The 18,543-nt window shown below is 40.3% G+C and overlaps 1 protein-coding gene and 1 long non-coding RNA gene across 2 annotated transcripts in view; one reads left to right on the top strand and one right to left on the bottom strand.

The window, feature by feature from the left end:
* LOC110296983 (uncharacterized) overlaps positions 1-7,591 on the bottom strand; it is a 35,004-nt gene extending 27,413 nt beyond the window's left edge. The window contains exons 1-2 of the long non-coding RNA XR_002378232.2: positions 7,505-7,591; positions 4,419-4,501 (exon numbers count right to left, since the gene is read on the bottom strand). This is a non-coding gene — a long non-coding RNA (uncharacterized LOC110296983). The remainder of the gene's footprint in view (positions 1-4,418; positions 4,502-7,504) is intronic.
* A 293-nt stretch (positions 7,592-7,884) lies between these two features.
* Atf7ip (activating transcription factor 7 interacting protein) overlaps positions 7,885-18,543 on the top strand; it is an 88,492-nt gene continuing 77,833 nt past the window's right edge. The window contains exon 1 of the mRNA XM_021165001.3: positions 7,885-8,025. The gene's annotated coding sequence lies outside the window, so the exon portion shown is untranslated. The remainder of the gene's footprint in view (positions 8,026-18,543) is intronic.

Here is an 18,543-nt window from a genome sequence, read left to right as displayed (position 1 = left end):
GAATTCCAATTGAATCGTTTTTATCAGGTTAGTCTGTGGCATGTCTGTGAGAGCTTTCGTGATTGTTCCTTGATGTAGGAGGGTGCAGACCATTGTGGGTGGCACCATTCTCTGGGCAGCTGATCCTGGGCTGCATTCTGAAGCTAGCAGAGCATAACCTGCAAATGAAGCCGAGAAATCCTTTCCTCCTCTAGGTTGTTTTGGGTCAGAGTTTCAACATGGCTATGGAATGAATGCGAACAATGGAGAGGCTTCTCCAGTCCCCAGCGCTTCCTGGGAAGCCGCTGGCCACTGGCAGCGCCTGGATGAGGGAGAATTCTTTGGTGTGTATGGGTTTTTCATGCTACAGTGGATGGCCCCATGCCCATGCAGTAGCTGGACTTAGATAGATAGATAGATAGATAGAGTAGGGCAATGGGTTGTGTGGATATGATATTTCACTGTTCACACATATGAAATTCCCAAGAATAAAGAAAAAAAAATCAAAGTACCATTTATCCAATCTTAAAAAAAAAAAAAAAGAGTATACAGAGAACCTTATAAAAATGACACCTGTCATATCACTAAATGTAGAATTTTCAATGAACAGATTTAATTTGAATGATGCAGTAGTCCAGGACTGTTTTTTGTTTTTGTTTTTTTTATTGTTGTTCTTTTTGTGTTAAACTTTAGTTCTATCATTAAATAACTGTATAGCCTTGGGCAGGATTTAAACCAAGGACAGCAGTAGTCTGTTCCTTGTAAGATTGCTGTGAAGATTAAATGAGACAATTTTCTTCAAGTTTTTAGAAAAGGCAAAAACTAAATAAAGCAAATAAATGAAATTAACTACTCTTTTCTTTCTGGCTCATAAATATTGATATTTCCCAAGGTCTGGTTTGACTTCTATTTTATTATGCCTTATATCCTCGAAGAATAACCATGATTTCCAAGTCTATCTATGTTATAAACTCCCAGCTTTGTATTTCTAATGGAGTTCTCTGTGTATCTACTGTGTCTTTCACAGAAATTAAAAGAAGGAAATTTAAACCAGAGATGGTTTGAGTATAGCCAAATATCCTTCTTGTAACTTATTTTACATCTTAAACTTTTATTTTTTTTTAAGTAATTAGTTGTACTTGGGGATGAACACAGGGTCTCATGAGACAATTATCCAGTAATGAACTTGTATGTCCATTCTCAACATATTAAAATTAAAAGTAATTTAATTAGATGATTGATATGTGTATTTGTTACCTTCTTATTGTTGTGACAAGATACCTGACATGGAGCGATTTAAAGTCTGAAGGGCTTTTTTTGGCTCATGGTGTGAGGGACACAGAAGGCAAAGCAGCATGAAAGTGGTGCAGCCACATACATAGTCACATTTCATCTACAGTTGGTGTTTTAGTTAACTTTCTACTTCTGTGATGAAATCCCATGACCAAAGCAACCTATGAAAGAAAGCATTTAATGAAGGGCTTGCTAACAGTTTCTGAGGGTGTGGTTGTTTGAATGATGACGCCACACCACTGTGGACTCCTGTGTCTGAATGGTTAGTCCTCAGGTGGTGAAACTGGACAGGATTAGAAGGTGTGGCCTCGTTGGAGGAGGTGTGTTAAAGGTACAGGGCACTGAGGTTTCAACAACCTATGCCAGGCCTCATTCTTGGCTGGCTGTCTACAGCTCAGGATATAAGGCTCTCAACTACTGCTCTAGTGCCACACCCATCGGCTTCTTTCTATAAATATCATCAACTACCCTTCTAAACTGTAAGCAAGCCCCCAATTAAAGGCTTAAATGCTTTCTTTTATAAGAGTTGCCTTGGTCATGGAGTCTCTATCAATAGATCAGTGTCTTAGTCACACACTAAGACAGAGTGTGACTCTCTATCAACAAGACTGGGAGCCTGGTAAGAGGCAGACCAACATGGTGCAGGAGCAATAGCAGAGAGCTTACATTTGATCTGCAAATTGGTGTGGATGACTTTCCCTCCCCCTCCTCTCCCTATCTCCCTCCCCCCCCTCCCTCTCCTTCTTCAATTTATTTATTTATTTCATGTATGTGGGTATACTGTTGCTGTCTTCAGAGACACCAGAAGATGACATCAGATGTCAGATGGTTGTGAGTCACCATGTGGTTGCTGGGAATTGAACTCAGGACCTCTGGAAGAACAGTCAATGTTCTTAACCACTGAGCCATCTCTCCAGCTCCTGGTGTGGATTTTTCAAACCTCAAGGTCTACCTCCTAGTGATATACCTCCTTCAAGGCCACAACTCCTAATCCTTTCCCCCAAATGTTCAGCATTCCAATTCATGAGCCTATGAAGGTAATTCTCATTCACACTACCATTTTTGGGAAATGCAGAAAATGAACGCTGGTGTGTATTAGGCTTTCAGTTATAGTAGGAATGAAAAATGTCTCGTTTAGGCTTGCGTATTTGTATACTTGCTCCTAATCTGGTGGTGCTGTTTGTGGACATTTGATGATACTGTGGTGGAACCTTTATAAGAGGCAGCCTTGGAGGAAGTACAACACTGGGACCTGCTTTGATGCTTTGAGCTTTTATAGTCTTGGCCCACTTACTGCTTGCTCTCTGTTTCCTGTTTGCAATTGAGATGAAGTCTTTCACCATTTTACTCCTTCCTCCTGTGTGACTATGAACAGCTAGTCTGCTGGAACTGCAAGCCAAACTATACTCTTCCTTAAGATGGTGGCGCACGCCTTTAATCCCAGCACTTGGGAGGCAGAGGCAGGTGGATTTCTGAGTTCGAGGCCAGCCTGGTCTACAGAGTGAGTTCCAGGACAGCCAGGGCTATACAGAGAAACCCTGTCTCGAAAAACAAAACAAAACAAAACAAAACAAAACAAAACAAAACAAAACAGAACAAAATGATACTTCCAGTTATGCTATTGCATCACACAACAGAAAATAACTAATACACTTCCTCAAGTGCTTCCTTCTATTTACGTCTTACTCCATTAAAAAGAAATTCTTGGCCACTGGCTTAGTTTCTATTGCTGTGGAGAGACACCACGACCAAAGCAACTCTTCCAAAGGAAAACATTCAATTTGGGCTGGCTTACAGTTCTGATGTGTAGTCCATTTTTGTCATGGCAGGAAGCATGGTGGCATACAGTCATAGTGCTGGGGAAAGAACTGAGAGTTCTGCATCCACATCAGCAGGTAGCAGGAAGAGAGGGACTCTGAGCTCGGTGTGATTATTTGAAACTGCAAAGCCTACCTCCAGTGACACAATTCTTCTAAAAACCCCGTATTTACTTCAATAAGGCAATACCTCTTAATAGTGCCACTCCCTATGAGCTTAAGGGGCCATTTCCATTAAAACCACTATAACAGCTGTCTTAGGTACTTTTAAATTGCTGTGATAAAACACCATGACCAAGGCAATTAATAAAAGCAGTATTTACCTGGGTTCATGGTTTCAGAGGGATCGGCGTCCACTCCCATCCTAGGTAGGGAGCACGGCAGTGGAGAAGTAGGCACTATGCTGGGGCAACAGCTGAGAGCTTACATTCCAGCTCAAAATAGCAGGCATAGTTCATTAGAGATGATGGCTGGAGGGTGTTAAAGCCTCAAAATCCAGCCCGTATGATACACATCTTCCAACAAGGCTATACCTCCCAGTCCTTCCTAAATAGTTCCACCAAGTGGGGACCAATATTCAAACATGTGAGCCTGGGGGGTGGGGGAGTGGTCATGCTTATCCCAACCACCACAGCCACTATGAAGTCCTTGCGAGCACAGTGAGGTTCTGCTGCTGATTGCTCCAGGCACACACACAGTAACCTGAAACAGCATCTCTTGGGGATTCGGAGAAGAGCAAAGTGAAGGGTTGTGACTATCTTTAAAGAATGAGGCTGTATGATCATGATTGATTGGCCCTTTTCATGAGTTAAGGCCCGATGTCTGGGCAGTGAAATCAAGTCAGGTGTAAGTATTTGTGGTTAGACCTTTGTTCAACTTATTTAATCTAGAGTTACGATTTCATATTTTGGCTTCCTATAGTTTTCAGTGTTAGAGTGTCCAGAAGAGGATCTGATGAAACCAGGGAGGCGGAAGCAAAGCCCTAGCAGTTCTCTTTCTCAGATGTGGTAACAGGGAGATTGGCACTTTCTGGGTCATGCTGTCTCCTTCATTTTACCTTTAGCTCTCTTAGCTGCCAAATCTGTTTGAGTAACCATAACCACAAGCAAGCAACCAACAGATGGGTGACTGTTCACAAGGAGTGGAGACAACAGAAGCAATACATCCCTTTTGCTATTCCACTTAAGCGAGGACTGGACCTCATGTTTCTGTGTAATTAGCTGGTGACTCTTTCCCTTTTGGTCTAGCTAACTGGAGTGGATTACTGTTTCATCAGTTCTAAAGGCAGGTAGGTACCCCAGAACTCATGAGAGTGTCCAATCGTCTTACCAAATCCTTAGTGGATACCATCATTGGCTCCAGAAGTGGGTCCAGGGTCCTGATGAGACTTTAAATTTAGTTCTCTGATCTGCCTAAATGTGAAAGAACAGTGACACTGTCAGTAATAAAATGGCGGCTCACTTGGTAAAGTGGCAAAAATATTTTTTGTTTGTTTTGTTTTCTATCACAAGCCATAGAAAACTGGGATCTACTCACAGAAGGATACAGTTCAGACTCCTGACTCTATGTATAAAAATTTCAACTCATCAGGACTGCTGGCCCATGTTTGCAATCCCAGAGATCTGGAAGGCTGAGGATTTCAAGTTCAAGGCTTGCCTGAGCCTCACTGACTTTAAGGCAGCCTGTAGAACATTGTGGGATTTGTTGCAAAAATTAAAAAAAAAAAAAAACAAAGATCCAATCAACAAAAATAATAAAAAAGTAAGAAAGGGCTGGGCATGTGGCTTAGTGGTAGAAAATTAAAGAAAAATACCTTGAAATGGATTAAGGATAAACAGACACAAGCCTTGAAACTAAAACCAGAAATAAGAAAATGTAGGGGAAGCCTTCACAAAATTGGTCATAACAAAACAATTTAAAAACTTAAAAAATAAGTCCCTTTTATTCAGTCTTAAAGGCTTTGTACATGCTCTGGGCTCAGCACATACATTTAATATTTAAATCTTTAAATATCACTCCTCCACACACACAAAGAGAAAACCCCATGGAAATTTACAAATCCCCTACAAACGTCTTTTTGGTTGTTCACTTCCTCTTTATACAATCAACCAGAAAACAGCCAAGGCTGGCTCTGTAGCCCACTGGCCTGCAGAAGCCCAGAGGAAGAACGAAGAGCCCCGGGGGCTTCCTGCAGACCAGAAATCTATATTCAGACCAGGGGGCTTGTCTTCTGACTTCTGTAGACCCCTGCGTATGCTCTTTATGCTCAGATGCAAGCAGTTTGAGGTGCTGAGGCTGTTGAGCTTTTGATAAGGTTGTTTTGTTTTGTTTTCCTCCCTCTCTTCGCACTCATCTGGACCATCGCTGGCATTCCTGCACTCAGAGAACCACTGAGGTCCACAAAAGTCAGCCTTAGAGGGACCTTCACCCCTGCAGCTGGCCTGTATCTACAGGGCCAGGGATGCTTGCACCTGCTTGGCATCTGATCTTGTGGAAACCATGAATTTTGATGTTCTAGAGGGTAGGCTAGTGGGCATGATCTGGTCTCAGACGATCCATTACTAGGCAGGAGTAGGCACATGTGGGTGGAAAGATGGTTCACTGATTGTCCTGGTTGTTCAGAACTGGCTGCTCTTCTGGAGAACTTAGGTTTGATTCGCCAAGACTGACATGGAGGCTCACCTGGGTGACAGAATGAGGCAGCACAACCTTGCCCAGCTCTGACATACATCTCTTGTGTGTTGGTCCTGAGGAAACACTTCCCACAAGATTTCACCTCAATGATGCGGGGGCAGTCCATCGGCCACTGCCCTGGAAGAACAAAGTTCTGGTCTCTTGTTAATCACAGCTGGTTCTTCAGCTTTAGCTCATTATACACCACAGATTCTTCACACAAACGGCTTGGTTGAGTCTTTGCTTCCCTCTGAAACGTCACAAGCCAGGCCACCGTCGTCTGCACTGCTCTCAACATTCTTGTCTCTCTAGTTTCTACGTTAACAGCTCACTGAGTTCTCCACACTCCGTGGCTTTAGTACAATGTCCTTCCAATCTGCCTCTAATCAACATGCCCAGGTCTATCACAGGAATTCTGGGGCTGGAGCAGGAACATGGGGCTGATGTTTTCTTTCTTTTGCTCTTTCTTTCCTTCCTTTCCTCTTCTACCTTTCTTTTCCTTTCTCTTCTGTTTCCTTCCTTCCTTCCTTCCTTCCTTCCTTCCTTCCTTTTTTTTTTTTTTTTTGGAGTCAAGGTTTCTCTGTTGTAGTCAAGGATGTCTTAGTGTCTTAGAACTCACTCTGTAGACCAGGCTGGCTTAAACTCACAGAGACAGGCTTACTTACTGCTGCCACCCAAGTGTGGGTGGCACCACTCTCAACTGGGTGTTTCCCCTTTCAAGGCCTCTTGTTAGATTAAGTCAAGTCTACTCCAGATACTCTCTTTGAACTCAAAATCAATCTAGAATCTTAATTACATCTATAAAAAACACTCACCTTTTTCCTTTTCCCTTTTTTGGAAACAGGGTTTCTCTATATAGCCCTGGGTATCCTGAAACTAGATCTGTAAACCAGGCTGGCCTTCAAGTCTTGGATTTGCGGGGACACTGTATCACATTTTATGACCCCGGTAGTTGTTTCTTGAATTTCAATTTCCTTGGGTTTGCCTGTTTAACGTCCTAGTTGAACTGTCAAGTATAGAACAATAATAAAAGCTGTGAGCTTCTTTGGAGAGAGAGTCTCAAGCTCCAGATGATCTGGGAGCATGTGGCCCCAGGTTGTCCTTGTTCTCTCAAGACCTGCCTCATCTCCCTGAGTGCTTCTGGGAATTGAGCCACAGCTGCTCATGGGAGTGTAGATTTCCTCAGCACTGACAGCTACCTAACTTACTGATTGGGTAAGTTACTATTGAACAAATACTTTAAGGGAGAAATTAAGTTTAAGGGATTAAACTTTCTACCTAATATTATTTTTTCTGGCTCTTACTGATTTACAAAACATATTTAGAATCTTTTCTTCATTCTAGCTTCTCTCAATTTGTCGGAACAGTGATTATTATCTCTATTTCAGAGACACGTGAATTTATGAGGTGTGAGGGTATGATTGGTACTGCTTGCTCTCTTACAGGATACCCTCCCCAAAAGATGTTCATCTCCACATCTTGATGATTAACACAATTAATTTAGTGAACTTTAAGTGATACCTGTAACACTTTGACAGAGTTTGAGGCCCATAGATTTCAAATTCCAGACCAGTGTGGGCTACGTGTCAAGTTCAATGGCTAGACTGAGTTAAACTGCACGAATCTTCCTCAACAAAACAAAAAAAGATAAAAATTAAAAATTTTTTTTTTCCGAATAAATTACCGTACTCTAGGTTCTCTAGACTTATGGAAAAAAATCTTACCGCTTTTTAAACACTCACCTACTTTTTTTTCTCAAGTCTCATGGAGGGGTGGCCACTGAGGAATCTCCATGCAAAAAAAAAAAAAAAAAAAAAAAGTTAAAAAATTAAAAAATAAAAAAACCGCAAACACCTCCAGGATAAAAAAGAAAAAGCCAACCGGAAAAAAATATCACCTCCGGATGCGATTGAAAAGACGGCAGCGCCACCACCGCAGACGGGCTACAATTTCAAGGCAGGAGGCGTGGCCAAAAATCCCTCATTCAAATAAAAAACCAGGAGATTTGCATGGAGAATAGGCATCGCGCACGTTCATTGGCCGATCGCGCAGTGGGTGGAGTACATAGTGTGCCCACGAAGCTCCGCCCCCAGCTATTTGCATAACGGCCCCGGCGCGTGCTGGGGAGAAGCGGGTTTGTTTTTGAATCTGCGGTGGCGGCGAGTGGAGCGCACGGCTGAGACGGCAGCGTCCGGGACGGCTGCACGGGACGGCTGCGTAGGAAGGAACTCGGGTCCCAGGCTCTCACCTCCCGCCCCCGAAGGTATACGCGAGTGCCAGGGGCTGTTCTAACCACTGTCGGCGAAATGACTATTGTATTTCGGAAGAGTCAAGACCGCATTATGGCGGCTGCGGGAGTTGAGTGTGCGCCTGCGCGGTTGCGAAGCTGCGGGCGGGCGCTGCATGGGAGCACGTGATCGCTTGGGGTCGGGCTCTAGCTGCAGTTGAGCAGCTGGCCGGGCGGTGGCTGCGCAGGCGCAATATTCATTTTCAAGAGCTAATGTTCTTGTTGGACGCCATTTGGGTTCTAGATTTAATTTACTCATTCTCGAGGGGGTTTCGTCTCGTGCCTCTTCTTTTCACATTTTCCGAGGAAAACGTTTCTCTCGTGTCTTACATCTACCCGCACCTTAAAATCCTTTATTTCTCTCACGGTTTCACCGGTGCAGACTTGATATTTTGGTACAAATTGCCTCTTGTGGTTCTCGATTATAATTTCGCGTTTAGTTAGGTATTTCTGGATTCGCGTTCCATTTAGGGAGATAAGATCGGCACCTAGTGGTGCTCTCGGGGGAAGTGCATTTACTTCAGCTGCACTTTTGTAAATACATTTTTAACCCTGTTTTTACCGGTTCGCTTTTGGATGTGCAATGTTTACAAAATAGAAACTTTTATTTTTGAATTGTTTGAGAGGACAAGAAAAGGATGTACAAGTTAGGTTGAAATCTCAATTTTCTCAGATATTATATCTTTCTTTTTTTTAAAAGAAATATTTCATCCAAAGTGAATGAAGTTTTAATCCAAACACTTGAGTCTTTCATGTTTTTAGTTTTACTGTTTTTTCAGTTAGAGAAATGTTAAAGAAAATTAGTGAACACGATTTCTCATTATTTTGGGATGACGTATAAGCTATTATCATACCATTTTTTGATGAAGAATTTTACAAATATTCCAAGTTATATTGAGGCCCTTATTCATTAAGGGAATCAATTAAACATTTTGAGTTTTTGAAAAAATATGTGCACTGTAGTATATGTGTATGATGTACACTTTAAATATGTTTTAGGTGCATATGTCCTGGTTTTAGTTTCTTAAAATAACTATGGGTGTGCTACTGATTAAAGTTGTGATGCCACTAAATTTCAGTTGTATGTAGCACAATTGGGTCAATATATGTATAATTTAATATAATTTTGTTATTCTACCCGTTGTTTCTTACTAGTCTAAAAACTTGTGTTTTCATAAACATCTGTCATTCATTTGTACAGTCGCTTTTTTGGTTGCTTATGTAACCCAAGTTTAAATCAGTCTATTGTCAAAATAAGTGCTGTTATAATGTCGATTGGTTTGGGCTATCTCTATTACCTGAAACAAATATTCTTAGAAATAATAGGATATAATTGAAAGGAACATTTTGGGCTGATTTTTTTTTTTTTTTTTTTTTTTAAATGCTGTGACATATGCCCTGGAATGGAAGGATGGGGAAGGAAGTCTTCTCCTCCTGTAGCTAGCAGGGCTAAAGTTGATGTAATGGGAATCTTGAGCCTCTGTTGTCTTGTACCAGGAATGAAGGCAGTTCAGCCTTTTTGAGACTTTGATGCTTCTGAGGTGGTTCCCCCTCACCCCATTTTGTATTCCTAGTACTTGAGTTTATGTATTTAAGCTTAACACTTTTGTTTGAATGCATGGGTAATTGTGTCATGGATTAATATTGAACATCATAAGAGGCACTAGAAAATTACATAACATGCAGTTTCAATATTGATGGGACAGTTTTGCAGTATTTCTTAGAAGGTAAATGTAATTTTAAGTTTACTAAAATGAATGAATTGTCTGAATGTCAGTGGTTGATTCTTTAGTATTTTAGAAACAAGTACTAAAAGTTTGAAATTTTAGTTTGGTTTTAATTAAATGAAGCATTGACATACATTGTGCATGTATGTGTGTATACACACACACACACACAGATGTGTTACTCAAAGTATGAACAATCACTGATATGTAGTTTAGAAAGGATCAGGCTGGAATGATTTAAGTCATAAAATTAAAATTTTACTTTTTAAAAATTACCTGATTTTGTACTCTGTTGGAATATTTTGCACGTACACATTATGAAGATTTAGTATTATGTTAATCAGTCTTAACTACTCTGGTGATCTTTGTAACTTCACTTTTGCTGTGGTAGATCAGTCTATAAATATATCACTTTATATACATATAGATATGTACACACACACACTATGTACACATACACATACACACACACACACACACACACACACACACACACACACACGCTCACTTACAGGAGTATGTTTTTTCAAGAAAAGGTTTCTTAGCCCTGGCTGTCCTGGAACTCATTATGTAGACCAGGCTGACCTTGATCTGCCTGCCTTTGCCTCTGCCTCCCAAGTGCTGGGATGAAAGTCATGCACCAGTACTGCCTGATTTAATTTTTAATTAATTTCTGCATTTTTCCTTTTTGGTTGTGTGTGCTGTGGGTCAAACTCAGGGCCTCAGGCATGCTAAGCACACACTGTCATGTTAAGCACACACTATCACGCTAAGCACACACTACCATGCCCAGCTGCATTCCCCAGCACACTGCATGCTCTTGTAACTTAGATAGTATGACTAGCTCCCCATTTTAGTATTCTAAAATGTTTTTAAAATAACTGCATAATAATGTATTATTAAAATCTTAATTATCAGATATTTTCAAATCTGTTATTAATCAATCAATGTCTTTATTCCTTTATTGAGACAATGTATCCCTATGTAGCCCAGGCCATACTAGAACTTGCATTGAAGCAGATGGATCAGGTTCTGCTGGGATTAAGTGCCTGGCTCCAGTATGTTTGTTTTTAAATATCTGAAGGTTATTTGTACAGGATGAGTACACTCTGACTTTGGAAGCCTCCTGCTCAGACAGTGTGTGGCTCTGTTTCTCTTTGTTCTCCTCTCCTCCCCCCAGCTTCTCAGATGTAGCTCAGGCTGGCCTAGCCCTAGGCTGCTCTTGCCTCAGTATCTTGAGTGCTGGTTACTGGCATTGTCAAGCTAGCTTGTTGCTTATTTGCCTAGTAGAAATTTTGCTATGGTAAACACATGGTGGACACAATCATAATCCATAATAATAGCTGTTCACAATTGGTGTTTCTATGTGGAGCAGCAGTAGCACACAGCACAGAAACCCTGGCTTGGAAAAAAATAAAAATAAATAAATGCAAAAAAAAATGTAGCGTTTCTAAGGGTTTTGCCAGAACAATTAATTTGCAAAATAGAACAGTGTAGAAGTTTTTAATTTTGTTTGCTTTGTTTGTGTTTTTCCAGGGGCATTTCTCACACTGCCACCAGTTAAGGGGAGTCACTAACTTTAATTAGGGAAGTCGATTTTTTTCCTGTGAACTGAAGTGTTTTGAGGTGTGTGTGTGTTCAGCTTGCTTATGTTCCTCCTCTCTGCTTGTCAGCAACAGGTGTGCCAACTGGCATACTTATCGGAGCAAGTAAGGGTCCCCCGGTGTAGCCCTGCCTGTCCTGGAACTGACTATGTTGACCAGACTGTCCTGGAATTTATAGGAATCCACCTGCCTCTATCTCCCCCTGGAATTAAAGGCCTGTGCCAACATACCTGGCTGCACTGTCTTTTTAATTTATGATTTATTCCAGAGCTTCTCTGGTGACAAAGTATTACCTGTTGTGAGATAGATTTTTCCATTTCATTTTCTTCTAGAACTTCATGATTATTTAAAAGTAATCTTGTGTGTATGATGTGTGCGCATGTACTTGTGTGTGCTCTTCCTTGGACTTTAGAGTAGATGCTCAGGTGACTGTCCTTGTTTCTGACTTGGTTTGTGCCAGGATGCCTTAGTTACTTTGCTTTTTTTATCCCCCGCCTAGGGGAGCTAGGAGCTTCTGGGTATTGTGTCTTTCTGAGAGAGCTCTTGGATGACAGACACTTACGCTGCCATGGCTGCTTCTGGGCTTTGAACTCGGGCCTTCCATTTCTCTAGCTCTGCTTTGTTTTTCAAGACAGTGTTTCTGTCTAACAGTGTTGGCTGTTCTGGGGCTGACCTTGAACTTAGAGATATCCCTCTGCCTCTGCCCTCCCTAAAACTGGGATTAAAGGTATACACTACCCCTGCCAGCCTAAGGATCTTTTAATTGACTTTCAAAATTGATAAATTATGCGTGTGTGTTTGTGTGTGTTTACAGATACAGGAATGTACCTCCTTGGAGAGGATCTCGTTAGCATGGAGCTGACCAGTTGGACTAGACTGACTGGCTAGTAAACCCTGGGGATCATCAACCCCCCAGTACAGAGATGACAAGTGCAGCCACTACTGTCATCAACCTTTTATGTAGGGCCAGGGGTTGGAACAAAGGTCCTCAGAGTTGCAAAGTGTTGTAGGGCCATACACTACACTAAATAGTAGGTAAGAGTTTTACAATGCTGCTGTGTACTGTTTAATTAAGATACCCATGACTTGTTCTCACAGTTGTGTTTTTTTTTTTTAATATTTCTTTTTTTTATTTTTAATGTTTTTTATTACATATTTTCCTCAATTACATTTCCAATGCTATCCCAAAAGTCCCCCATACTGCCCTCCACTTCCCTACCCACCCATTCCCATTCTTTTGGCCCTGGCATTCCCCTATATTGGGGCATATAAAGTTTGCAAGTCCAATGGGCCTCTCTTTCCAGTGATGGCCGACTAGGCCATCTTTCGATACATATGCAGCTAGAGACAAGAGCTCCGGGGCACTGGTTAGTTCATAATGTTGTTCCACCTATAGGGTTGCAGATCCCTTTAGCTCCTTGGGTGCTTTCTCTAGCTTCTCCATTGGGAGCCCTCTCACAGTTGTGTTAGCTGATGTGTGGTTATGCAGATGAACATGAGATTCTTTTGGTTAAAACAATAGTTTTTGTTTAGAATTATATACAGTAAATTTAAATTTGAGGAATTTTTAACTCATATACTTAGTACAAACAAAACGTGCACTTCTTCTAGACTCCTAAAATGTACTGTTTTTAGGACATGGTGGGGGAACTTCAAGTCCCGATGATCATTCAAAAGTTGCCGTTTTCCTCTTTTCTGAGGATTGATGGTAGAGGGATAAATTATGAGAGAACATAAGGCTAATTTTTTTTTTAACATGTTGATAAAAAAAGTAAGCCAGTTAGAAGCTGGAAAAGTAGGTTTCAAAAGATAGAATTTTACAGTATTTGAAGCCATTATTATTATTATTTATTTATTTTTCCCCCCAAGACAGGGTTTCTCTGTATAGCCCTGGCTGTCCTGGAACTCACTTTGTAGACCAGGCTGGCCTCGAACTCAGAAATCCACCTGCCTCTGCCTCCCAAGTGCTGGGATTAAAGGCGTGCGCCATCACCACCCGGCCATTATTATTTTGATTGGTGGAATTTTGAAAAGTTATTTACTCAATGTTTGGCCAGGATGGGACCAAATTTATTGCATAATAAGTACAAAAATAATTTTATTTGGGAACATTAAATTGATATACTTTTCCTACTTTCTATATACATTTGTTATTTCATTCAATTTTTTAATGTTGATTGTAGTAACATATTAATTTTGTTTTGTTTTATTTTTTTGGCTGGCCTTAAACTCACAAAGATCCTCCTGCCTTTGCCTCCCAAGTGCTGGGTTCAAAGGCATGTGCCACCACACCCAGCTCCTATTACTAATTACTAATGACATAATTACACTTTTTAATCATTTTTATATTGAAAGGAGTCTGGTTATTGCCCAAATACTTATTGAACTTGTAGAGGCATAAAAAAAGAAAAGAAATAAAGAGAACTCAAATAGGAAAATCTTGCTGGCTTTGTGAAAATGAACCTAGGAAATAGATACCAAGTGTTAAGATCTTGGCATTTTATCATGCCTGTGGGTCTTCTTAAAGCAAGCTTACTTAGAAAAACTGAATTATTTTGCTTTTTTATGTTAGCTTTGACCTCAATTGAGATCTTTTCAGCTTCTAGTGTAGTACATAGAGCATCTGATTCCATGCTTGGCACAGAAGTGCCCGTAGAGAAGGACTTGGACGAGGAGCAAGGCATGAAGGTTGGCATCTTGGCCGAGTACAGGGGAGTCACACTTTAAGGGTTAGAGACAAGAATTTGTAATTTTCTTTTATTTCTTTTTCCTTCCCTCGTTTGTTTTCTTTCTTTTCTGTTTTTTTCCTCCTCCCCTCTCCCTTTCTTTCCTCTGTCCCCGCCCCCTTCCCCTCCCACCTCCTGAGTGCTGGTATTACAGGCCTGTACCTTCCTGCCTGGAGATTGATAGGCAAGCACTCTGCCAATTGAGCCGCAACCTCCTGTTGTGTCTTTTCTTGTGTTTTTGTTGCTGCTGTCTTGTTTTTGAAACAGTTGGGTAACCCTGGCTGGCCTGGAACTTCATATGTACTTCAGGCTGGCCTCAAGGTCACAGAGAGCCATTTTCTCTGCCTCCGGAAGGCTGATTAAAGGACAGGCTTTGAGACAGGGTGATGGTCTATTGCTCAGTCTGGCTACAAGGTCATCGTCCTCATGCCTTGTCCTCTTTGCTTGTGTTCACCTTAGATCCTCAAGCCAACTCTGGAAAATACGATGCAATGACACAAGTAATGATTTGTGTCTTATGTTTGTATAATTTTCTCCTTCCCTGTCAGATTTAAGTGATTTAAAAGTTGAAAATGTGGCGAGGGGTGTCGCTGAGTTGGCCGAATGCTTGCTTACTGTGCATGAAATCTTGGATTTGATTCCCAGCACTGCATACAACTTGGCATAATCTTGAACACCTGTAACCTTAGCACTGTGGAGGTAGAAGTAGCAGATACATTTCAAGTATAGTTGGGATAACGGGAGACTCATAAAATATTCAAAGATGAATCAAGTAAATGAAAGACAAAAAGAACAAAGGCAGAAAACATTTCTAAACAAGTTAGAACACAGCGAGGAGCTGTTGTAATTTGTGTTAGGATCTTGGCAACCACCTGGTGTCTCTACAGTTTTTCTTTGTTTGGTTTTTATGTTAATTATTTTTGCAGTATTGGGTTTTAAACCTAAGACCTCATATATGCTAGGCAAGTACTCTAATACTGAGCCCTATTGCTATCCTTCCTTTCTGTGAAAATAGATTTAACATCTGTGTGGTGCAATAATAGGGCTAGAGAGCTGGCTCACTGGTTTGATTATTAACATCTACAGCAGATGCTTTACAGTCGCCTGTAGCTCTAGCTTTAGGGTGTGTGGTGGCCTCCTGCACTCACATGCGTGCATGCATACATGCATGTGCAAACTCTCACTCTCCCCCCCCCCTGCCCCCACCCGATCTTTATAAAGCCTTCGCAGTTTAAGGTATGTGCTATATATAAGATTAGTAACCTAGGTTCTATCCCTAGAATTCACTTAAAGTTGGAAGGAGTTAACTGACTCCAATTGTTATCTGACCTACACATGTGTGCTGTGGAATATACCCCTCACACACGATGAACATGCAGAATACAATTTTAAAAATCCTTATGGACAATAGTCTTAATTTTTTTCAGATTTTAATTTATTTATTTAATGTATATAAGTACACCATTGCTCTCTTCAGACACACCAGTAGAGAGCATCAGATCCTATTACAGATGGTTATGTGCCACCATGTGGTTGCTGGAAATTGAACCCAGGACCTCTGGAAGAGCAGTCAGTGCTCTTAACTGCTGAGCCATCTCTTCAGCTTGACAATAGTCTTGATTATACCAATAGAATTTAAATGTTTTGAAAAGTAATTTAGGAAAAAATGGTTTGATAATAAATGCATAAGGAATTTATACATTTAAAAGGTTAATTATAATTTTTTTGTGTATGAGAATCTGGTTTTAGAACCAAGTAAAAACTAAACAAGCCACATCATTATTATGGTCACAGTGAATCTCTTCATAATGAAAAAAAATCAGCTTTTTTTTGCATTAATAATTCAATTTGCTGGTCCAGAAAGTATATTATCATTGAAGATAACTGTTCACTAGTATGCTACCACACAGAAGCATCTTACTGAAAACATATAATCTGACTTGTAAAAGTAAGAGATGATCTGTGAAGTACCCCAGTGGATAAAGCTGACTGCTACCAAACTTTATCACATGAGTTCAGTTCCTGGGACCCACAAAGTGGAAGGAAAGAATTGGCTCCTGCAGATTGCCCTCTGACCTCCACAGAACCTGTAGCATGGGCTAGCTTCTGCTTCCTACCCCAAGTGAAGAGAGAGAGAGAGAGAGAGAGAGAGAGAGACTGACTGAGACCCCTTATTCAGTGTAATCATTTTGAACAGTATTTCTACAGAATTAATCTTAAAATGTTTCTGATAATTTAGCTTATTATCTATAAGGTCTTTTTGAATAAGTGCTTTAACAAAGTTGTCTGCTTTGTATGAATATTAATATGAAAATCCTGACCTAGTTCCTTGATACAGATGTTAATTTGTGAGAGTAATGACTCCTTATGTCATAACAAGTCTCTCTGGCCTCTCTTGTATTTAACTTTAACTTTTATACAATATTTTGGAGGTTTCTTTTTCTTGTACGACCCTTGTTTCCCAGATGGCATATATTTTGATTGAATTAGTCTCTGAGAAGGAGGAAACTATAGTATGTAGTAAATTTTATATTTTGTTTATAGACAAGACATAGGAGATATTTTTGAGGAATTTAAAGATCATCTATGTCAGAAAAATATTCAGTATTTTCATGTTTTCTATGATAGTTTGGCTGGGTATAGAATTTTAGGTTGAAGTCATTTTCCTTTGTTTTACAATGGAAGATTGTGCACAGGAAGCAAGTGTTGTACACTGGAAAGTTTTCTTAAATAGTTTCAGTGGTGATATCTTCTGACATTTGGCCATTCCATTTTGAGTTTTTGTATAGATACTCCATTTCCTCTCTATTTATACTTTGTCTTTTGTTGAAGCAGTTTTCTTCAAGTTCATTGGTTTTTTTTTTTTATTGTGTTTTCTCTCTCTCTCTTAAGGCATAATGTAATGTAATAGAAGTCAATTGAAATATCTAAATTTAGATAGACTTAAAACTTTTCTCTAGTATGATTGGGGGGGCATTTTTGGCGAACTCAAAATGTCTTGGGTTTTGTATTGGTTATACACTTATGCTTTTTCTTTTGTAAGTTGGTGCACATGTATATATATGCATACATGTATGTGTGTGGGTGCATATTAACATATACTGCATGTGGAAGCCAGATGGCTTAGGGTTAGGGTTAGCAGAGGTCAGTGCCCTAGGTCTTCTTCAATCACTTTTTATCTGTTTTTTTTTTTAATTTTATTTATTTATTTATTATATGTAAGTACACTGTAGCTGTCTTCAGACACTCCAGAAGAGGGAGTCAGATCTCGTTACGGATGGTTGTGAGCCACCATGTGGTTGCTGGGATTTGAACTCCAGACCTTCGGAAGAGCAGTCGGGTGCTCTTAACCACTGAGCCATCTCACCAGCCCAGTTTTTTTTGTTTGTTTTGTTTTTGTTTTTTATTTTTTGAGATAGGGTCTCTCACGGAACTTGGTGCTTTCCAATTCAATTCACCTAGCAGGCTATCAGGTCCTGGGATTTTCTTGTCTCTGCCTTCCAGCCCTGGGATTACAGGCCCACAGCCTCACAGAGTAGATACTGAGGATCAGCTTTGTGGCAATCATTTAATCATTTTACTGCTGTCTCTCCACAAAAGAGTTCCATTTTTATGCATGGAGAATAAAATTCTGATTCATGGAGGAAGAGGCTTAAGTATCTCTTCATTCAGTCTGCACTCTGTCAGTTTTCAGTGTTTTTCTTCCCTCTTTTTCTTTCCTCCCTCCTCCTCCTCTCCCTTCTCCTTGTTTTTTGGCTGTTGTTACTGTAGTTGAAATCCAGCACCTTGTAAATGGTACACAAGCCCTCTCACAAAACTACAATGTTGCTGTGACCCTCTTACTTATTTTCAGACCTTGCTAGGTTTAGGGAAAGCTAGTGTTTAGAGGTCTGTTTTTGATAGGGGCATCTAGAGTTCTTACCTCCCCTCATAGCTTTGGCCATTGGTAGAGCCCCCTCTACCATTCTTTTATTTAACTTGTTGCCAAGTGCTTCTTGAAATATGTTTTCAGCCTTCCAGATCTTTCTAGCTGTCTTATCTTACTTTCATTTAAAGAAAAGAAATTACGCCTTGGAAAAACCTCTCCTGACTGTCTATGAACAAAGCTCAGTGGTAGAGGATTTACCTAACGTGGACAAAAAACAGAACAACAAAACAGAACCAAAAAACCAAAAACCAGAGCTTCTCGTTTATAATTTTTATAGGATTAAGGGGATGAAATGAGAGGTGGAGAAATGAGGTATCTTCAGTTTGTATCTTAGTTTTCTTCTTCTTTTTTTAATTACAAGCTTATTCTATTTTATGGAGTGAATCATGTGTTTTATTTAATGGGTGTGGGGGACATTGAGGGACCTGAGGGACTTGATTCTTGCCAGTCACTGTGTGGGCCCCAGGGACTAAACCCAGGTTGTTGGATATCCTCAAAGAAGTTTTTAC

This window comes from Mus caroli, unplaced genomic scaffold (genome assembly GCF_978045245.1).
Source record: "Mus caroli unplaced genomic scaffold, Mus_caroli_1 scaffold_7, whole genome shotgun sequence".
In the NCBI taxonomy this organism is placed as follows: Eukaryota; Metazoa; Chordata; class Mammalia; order Rodentia; family Muridae; genus Mus; species Mus caroli.
The sequence above is the reverse complement of the archived record's forward strand: the minus strand, read 5'-3'. Positions and strand labels throughout refer to the sequence as shown.